The 7,792-nt window shown below is 44.0% G+C and overlaps 1 pseudogene; it reads left to right on the top strand.

Moving 5' to 3' along the window:
• The first annotated feature begins 1,342 nt into the window (after positions 1-1,342).
• On the top strand, positions 1,343-7,766 carry LOC124003229 (annotated as a pseudogene).
• The last annotated feature ends 26 nt before the right edge of the window (positions 7,767-7,792 follow it).

Here is a 7,792-nt window from a genome sequence, read left to right as displayed (position 1 = left end):
CCTTGGCCAGCTCTCCCGCTATCTCTCTCTGAATGACCTTCTTGATCCAAATCAGTCAGGTTTCAAGACTAGTCATTCAACTGAGACTGCTCTCCTCTGTATCACGGAGGCGCTCCGCACTGCTAAAGCTAACTCTCTCTCCTCTGCTCTCATCCTTCTAGATCTATCGGCTGCCTTCGATACTGTGAACCATCAGATCCTCCTCTCCACCCTCTCCGAGTTGGGCATTTCCGGCGCGGCCCACGCTTGGATTGCGTCCTACCTGACAGGCCGCTCCTACCAGGTGGCATGGCGAGAATCTGTCTCCTCACCACGCGCTCTCACCACTGGTGTCCCCCAGGGCTCTGTTCTTGGCCCTCTCCTATTCTCGCTATACACCAAGTCACTTGGCTCTGTCATAACCTCACATGGTCTCTCCTATCATTGCTATGCAGACGACACACAATTAATCTTCTCCTTTCCCCCTTCTGACGACCAGGTGGCGAATCGCATCTCTGCATGTCTGGCAGACATATCAGTGTGGATGACGGATCACCACCTCAAGCTGAACCTCGGCAAGACGGAGCTGCTCTTCCTCCCGGGGAAGGACTGCCCGTTCCATGATCTCGCCATCACGGTTGACAACTCCATTGTGTCCTCCTCCCAGAGCGCCAAGAACCTTGGCGTGATCCTGGACAACACCCTGTCGTTCTCAACCAACATCAAGGCGGTGGCCCGTTCCTGTAGGTTCATGCTCTACAACATCCGCAGAGTACGACCCTGCCTCACACAGGAAGCGGCGCAGGTCCTAATCAAGGCACTTGTCATCTCCCGTCTGGATTACTGCAACTCGCTGTTGGCTGGGCTCCCTGCCTGTGCCATTAAACCCCTTCAACTCATCCAGAACGCCGCAGCCCGTCTGGTGTTCAACCTTCCCAAGTTCTCTCACGTCACCCTGCTCCTCCGTTCTCTCCACTGGCTTCCAGTTGAAGCTCGCATCCGCTACAAGACCATGGTGCTTGCCTACGGAGCTGTGAGGGGAACGGCACCTCAGTACCTCCAGGCTCTGATCAGGCCCTACACCCAAACAAGGGCACTGCGTTCATCCACCTCTGGCCTGCTCGCCTCCCTACCACTGAGGAAGTACAGCTCCCGCTCAGCCCAGTCAAAACTGTTCGCTGCGCTGGCCCCCCAATGGTGGAACAAACTCCCTCACGATGCCAGGACAGCGGAGTCAATCACCACCTTCCGGAGACACCTGAAACCCCACCTCTTTAAGGAATACCTAGGATAGGATAAGTAATCCCTCTCACCCCCCCCCCTTTAAGATTTAGATGCACTATTGTAAAGTGACTGTTCCACTGGATGTCATAAGGTGAATGCACCAATTTGTAAGTCGCTCTGGATAAGAGCGTCTGCTAAATGACTTAAATGTAATGTAAATGTAACCAGTAGCTTAGCTACTCACATGGCTCATGTAGGTCATTGCAGACATCTCTCTATCAACTATATGTTGTTTGCTTAAGAATCCTACTGCTGCCAAGAAGACGTGCACAGCCATTGCAGGTGTTCGAAGTAGCTGCTGCTCAAGTCTTCAGAACATGTCATGAAAAAGCAACCAATTTAAGAGACAATTCCATCATCTAAACGCATGTAACTCTTTATTATCTGTGTCCAACAGCTAAGCAACTGGTATTGTAGCCTGCATCCATAAGAGCCCATTTATGCTTGATCCAAAAATGTGGTCGGATGTGTATGGATGGTGTGATGCAGTTGCGAAGCCAAGCATAAGTTGGCTCTCACCATAAATGCTGCATGGCCTATGCAGACGTTGGAATGACCATGTTGCACAGAAGGTTAAATGTTGGGCCACACCTTGTAGACAAATCTTAGATTGTTGGTCTTCTGATCTATACATCTTTGATCTATAAACCAACAATAACTGAAAGCAGATTCTCAAGATTTAAAAAAAATCTAAACAGTAATAGGTTATTCTAAAATGCAGAGCAAGGTGGAATAGCAAAAGTGACCCCCAAAACGTTTCAAGAAGAATCGTAACAATGCGCAGCACAGCACAGGTTTATTGTTCTTGAACACACCTCAAACTGAGTCTGACAGCAAATATGGCGATGTCCATGGGAAGGGCATTAATGCCTCTGCATCGGATGAGATTCAGCAATTTGAAGGTATTATTTTAGAGAATTTTGATTACATTAGCTATAAATGACACATAATTCATTGAAATATTGACTGCTCAGCCCCAGAAAATGCCACGGAAAGCTGTAGGTTTATAATCAGCAGTGGCTAGCTAAATTAACCTAGCTCAACCCAGCAAGCAGATCTTTCTGGAAGGCAACTCAACTGTTTTTTAAACCAGTTTAACCACCTAGCTAGTCTATACTCATTAATCAATCACCGTAGCCAACTTAAAAATACATGTAACTTAATAAGATGTCATAATTGCATTTTATAACAGTTTACTTCAGTCTCTTTGACTAGCATTTTTGTATTTATTTCCCAAACCAAGTTGTTTGTTCAATTAAATGCATAAACGAAAATGTACTCGAATGTGCCATCATATTATGATATCAACCATACAATAATAACGATGTGCAAATCTCTAATCTCCATGAATTGCAAACCACATTAACAAATTCTTCTATAACCTTTATGCATAGACTAGTACTCCATGATTTCTTATCTAATCCACCTGCTTTTCCCTCATGCAGAATGCATAGGCTTCACTGGAGGTACAGGAGGATCAGGAGGCCAAAGCCAGAGCGGCAGGAGTACATGGAGAGAGACATCAACATCGCCTGCACTGGTACAGACCTGTTTATGAGCGTATACACTTTTCAAAATGTCAGATTACTGCATATCATCCATCAGTAGTGTAAGACTGACAGACATTTTGAGAAGATATGTTGTAGACTTGTTCTCAAAGCGAGCTAGACCGGTACAGTATCAGCCATATGCATTATGGTTATCTTAAAGTTCAAACCTTCCGTTTGTTGTACACAGAATCAAAGTTAAGAGGGTTGCCACTGTTACAATGAAGCTTATAATATACGTAGTCACAATAACCAATATCTCTCTCCTTTCCACTACCACAGCGGGAGTGTTTGATCCCTATATCCCCCCAGAAGGTGATGCTCGTCTCTCCAGTCTGTCGAAAGAGGGCCTGAAACAGCACACAGAGCAGATCAGCTAGCCTCCCTGCTAGCGTAAGACAGTCTTCCTGGGTCACACTCTAACATTTATATTTTTGTAGGATATTGAGCGATCGTTCCTTATCTTTCGCGCACACTCAAATACTCCCAACTAGCAAAGACTGTCTGTCATGTACTTGTTAGATATTCTTACTCTCCATTAGACTTAGACTGAGTACCTATTTGTCTCTTATATTGCATTAACGTCTTTGGCGTTGAAACAAACCCGGTCACACTTTAAACAAACTTATAAAGATTTTATAGTCCATTCATGAAAGCCTTATAAAGGGTTTATGAAGGCTTAAAAGTTGTAGTTCGTTTAAAGTGGGCACACCAAACCTTCTCTCCACTGCAGGATACGCAAGGTCAAAGAGCATGACTCTGAGTTCACCACAAAGGCGTTCCCAGTGAAAGCTCAGTAGATCATCGTTGACGCGCACAACGCTCTCACACAGTAAGAGATACACTCACTCTCATATGACCCAAATAAACTGCTCCCTATCCTGCTTACACTCTTGGCTACCAGGCAAAGATCATCTGTGAAAGGGGTGGGTGGTGTCCCAAGTTATTCCAGTGAGGCATTTCTAATGGAAGTGAGATAGTGACTCACTGGTCATAATGGATATATTCCTTTCACTGATATAGCTTGCTGTGAAAGTCTGTTTAGGCTAATCTTGTTTGTCAATCTGAACTACCTGATTTGGCCTAGTTTTTCGGCTTGGTCATTAAGAAAATGCAGTGGGGGGGTTAATGTGGGTGTCTTTTGTGTGTTCGCAAATGGTAAGTGTTTGTACATTCACTCTGCCAAAACAGTACACAGTTAGTCACTCGGCCTTGTAAATAACTTGAAACAGTCTAACCAGGTCTTGTCTTTAAGTCACCTTGGCTAGCTAGTGCTAGCCAACTTCTTTTGCCAATTAGCTTCAGCTGACTAGTGTGTCCGTGGCGAAGTTGGTTTGACATTGGATAGCCTATCTCTGGGGCTAGTTAGGGACCGTCAATAAATGACACAATGTAAAGGGGACAATTTTTTCATATTGTGCATCTTTTAGATGTCTCAAATGCTTTTAATATTTGTAAATCAATTTCTACAATTTATAGTTTGTTATTGAAATAAGGAGCTATGGACATTTAAAATATTGTCCCATGTACATTGCATTCGGAAAGTATTCAGACCCCTTTACCTTTTCCACATTTTGTTACATTACAGCCTTATTCTGAAATTGATAATATATGTTTTTTTCTCATCAATCTACATAGAATACCCCATAACAACAAAGCCAAAACGTTTTTAAAAAAAGAAAAATTGAAATTGAGCTCAGATGCATCCTGTTTCCATTGATCATCCTTGCGATGTTTCTACAACTTGATTGGAGTTCACCTGTGGTAAATTCAATTGATTGGATATGATTTGGAAAGGCACACACCTGTCTATATAAGGTCCCACAATTGACAGTGTATATCAGAGCAAAAACTATACCATGAAGTCGAAGGAATTGTCTGTAGAGCTCCCAAGACCGGATTGTGTCCAGGCACAGACCTGGGAAAGGTACCAAAAATGTCTGCAGCATTGAAGATCCCTAAGAACACAGTGGACTCCATCATTCTTAAATGGAAGAAGTTTGGAACCACCAAGATTATTCCTAGAGCTAGCCTCCTGGTCAAACTGAGTAATCGGGGGAGAAGGGCGTTGGTCAGGGAGGTGATCAAGAACCTGAAGGTCACTCTGACAGAGCTCCAGATTTCCTCTGTGGAGCTGGGAGAACCTTCCAGAAGGACAACCATCTCTGCAGAACTCGACCAATCAGGCCTTTATGGTAGAGTGGCCAGACGGAAGCCACTCCTCAGTAAAAGGCACATGACAGCCCGCTTGGAGTTTGCCTGAAGGACTCTCAGACCATGAGAAACAAGACTATGGGGTCTGATGAAACCAAGATTGAACTCTTTGGCACAAGCGTCACGTCTGGAGGAAACTGAGGAAACCTGGCCCCATCCCTACGGTGAAGCATGGTGGTGGCAGCATGCTGTGGAGTTGTTTTTCAGCTGCAGGGACTGGGAGACAAGTCAAGATAGAGGGAAAGATGAACGGGGAAAGTACAGATATCCTTGATGAAAACCTTCTCCAGAGCATTCAGGACCTCAGACTGGAGCGAAGGTTCACCTTCCAATAGGACAACGACCCTAAGCACACAGCCAAGACAGCGCAGGAGTGGCTTCGGGACAAGTCTCTGAATGTCCTTGAGTGGCCCAGCCAGAGCCCGGACTTGAACCCGATCAAACATCTCTGGAGAGACCTGAAAATAGCTGTGCAGTGATGCTCCCCATCCAACCTGACAGGGCTTGAGAGGATCTGCAGAGAAGAATGGGAGAAAGTCCCCAAATACAGGATTGCCAAGCTTGTAGCGTCATACCCAAGAAGACTCGAGGCTGTAATCGCTGCCAAAGGTGCTTCAACTGAGTAAAGAGTCTGAATACTTATGTAAATGTGATATTTCAGGTTTTTATTTTTAATACACTTGCAAAAACTTCTGAACCTGTTTTTGCTTTGTCATTATGAGGTATTGTGTGTAGATTGAGGGGGGAAAACAATTTAATCAATTTTAGAATAAGGCTGTATGTAACGTAGCAAAATGTTGAAAAAGTCAAGTCTGAATGTACTGTACTGTGTGTATTTTACTGATGGTCCCTAACTAGCTCCATAGGTATATCGAATGTCAAACCAAATTGACTATGGGCATTAAAATCTGGTTGTGTGCAGCTGCGCTCAAAATTGATGATTACTTGGGTGCTGCCAGCTTTGGGTATGTGGGCAGGATTGAAATAAACACAACCCAAGGAAAACTGTTACAGTACCCTTTATTCCGTGATATACCATTTTTTGCTATCTCGCAAATCTCAGTTTTGGTCGAGACGACTTATTTTATGACCGAAATAATCCTATTTACACTTTAGTCAATTTTGACACCAGAATAAATGTTTTTGGCTCATCGCTGCCACAGGTCGCTATCAAATCAAGATGTTGCTTTTTGGGGGCAGTCGCTCTTTTAAGCATATCACTCCCTTGACAGAAAGATGTTACCCTGTAAGTTCTCCCTCCTTCAGGCAGTTGTCACCATCACCAGTACACTTTCACTTTCTTTAACTGTTAGCCTGTGTGTTGTATAAACAGTTATTTATTTCACCATGTATATTTATCCTCAGTTCTATTTGCACTGATACAATCCCAGTGTTATCATGATGTTATAAAAATGGCTGCTTCTGCTGCAGATAGTGTGTTTGTGTGGTTGCACTTTAGTGTTGGGCGGTATATGGATTGTCATACCGTTTCTGTATCATACTGTGGTATGCAAGTGCACACATGTGGCTCTGTTTTTTAAATGCTCAAAACAATTTAGGCAACCGGGCTCTTGATCCAGGAGGGAATTGAATGTCCCTGCTGTAAGCGAGACGCTTGATCTTGACTATATCTAGCCAGTTAGCAAACCAAATGCATAGCTGCAGCCCTGAGTTGGATATCATTTATTTGACATTTCTTAGTTATAAGTAGTGGGCTAGCACATACCGACCTCACGTGGTCTCTAGTGCCCAAGCCTATTGTACTGAATTTTACAGTACAGAAATAACCAGGTATTTTACTAAGAAATAGTATGATAAAATGTTAATTATACTTGTAACCTATAAGTTACTTGTCTTTCTCTTTGGGATGCTCTTTTAGCTTAGATGGCATTAGCTCACTGTCTGTCCATCCTGTGCAGGAGATGGTGAGGGGGAACCACTACAAGACGCTGAGGTGGCATTTCCGGACCCCTGAATCTGTCCCACTCATGGCTACATCATCATGTCACCGTAATCCTCCTTGATGTGTTACCTGAATTAACATCATTCCTAAATTGTTAACCTGTCTGTTCTGGGGGTTAGACCTTGGCCGTCTACGACCGCTTCGGCAGACTAATGATGGGGAGCGAAGAGGAGCCCAGGGATGTGCTGGAGTACCTGGTTCTGGAGAGGCACCTCGTCAACCATTACGGCATGTGGAGGTTACATGGCAAGATAGAACCAGCCTGGGCCCCGGTGAAGGAACCCATCGTCAAGGTGACCTTTCATATGAGTCTATAGCAAGTTTTCTGATTAAAGGGCCACTTCACAAATGAACAAGGTTAAAAAGTGGTGATGTGCCCCTTTGACACTGTTTACCAAAGGGTTGATTAGAAAGTTATTAGATGACTAATGAAATTCCTGAATACATTTTCAGTTCATTACCTGAATGGACTTTAAATGATTTGTAATGTACTGCAACTTATTTACCATATGTGTTTTGTCTCAGACAGTTTTAGGACTGGCCTTAGTGTTCTTAGTATGGTACACACAAGCTAATATGAGCCCCCATTTGTCTGGTTGTAATTTCTGCTCACTGGCTTTTATTTCCTCCGTTTCAGACTGTTATGATCATTGGCCCGGAGCTCAAGCCAGGCGAGGAATTCGAGGGGCTCAACTATGAAGTGCCCAAGCCTAAGGCTGTGCAGTGGCACAAATAGACCACAGGTGGGAGCTGTAATTCTGGGCCAACAAATACAGACTCAAAATCAACTGTTAAAATGAACATT

Source organism: Oncorhynchus gorbuscha, linkage group LG18, assembly GCF_021184085.1.
Source record: "Oncorhynchus gorbuscha isolate QuinsamMale2020 ecotype Even-year linkage group LG18, OgorEven_v1.0, whole genome shotgun sequence".
Taxonomy (NCBI): Eukaryota; Metazoa; Chordata; class Actinopteri; order Salmoniformes; family Salmonidae; genus Oncorhynchus; species Oncorhynchus gorbuscha.
The sequence above is the reverse complement of the archived record's forward strand: the minus strand, read 5'-3'. Positions and strand labels throughout refer to the sequence as shown.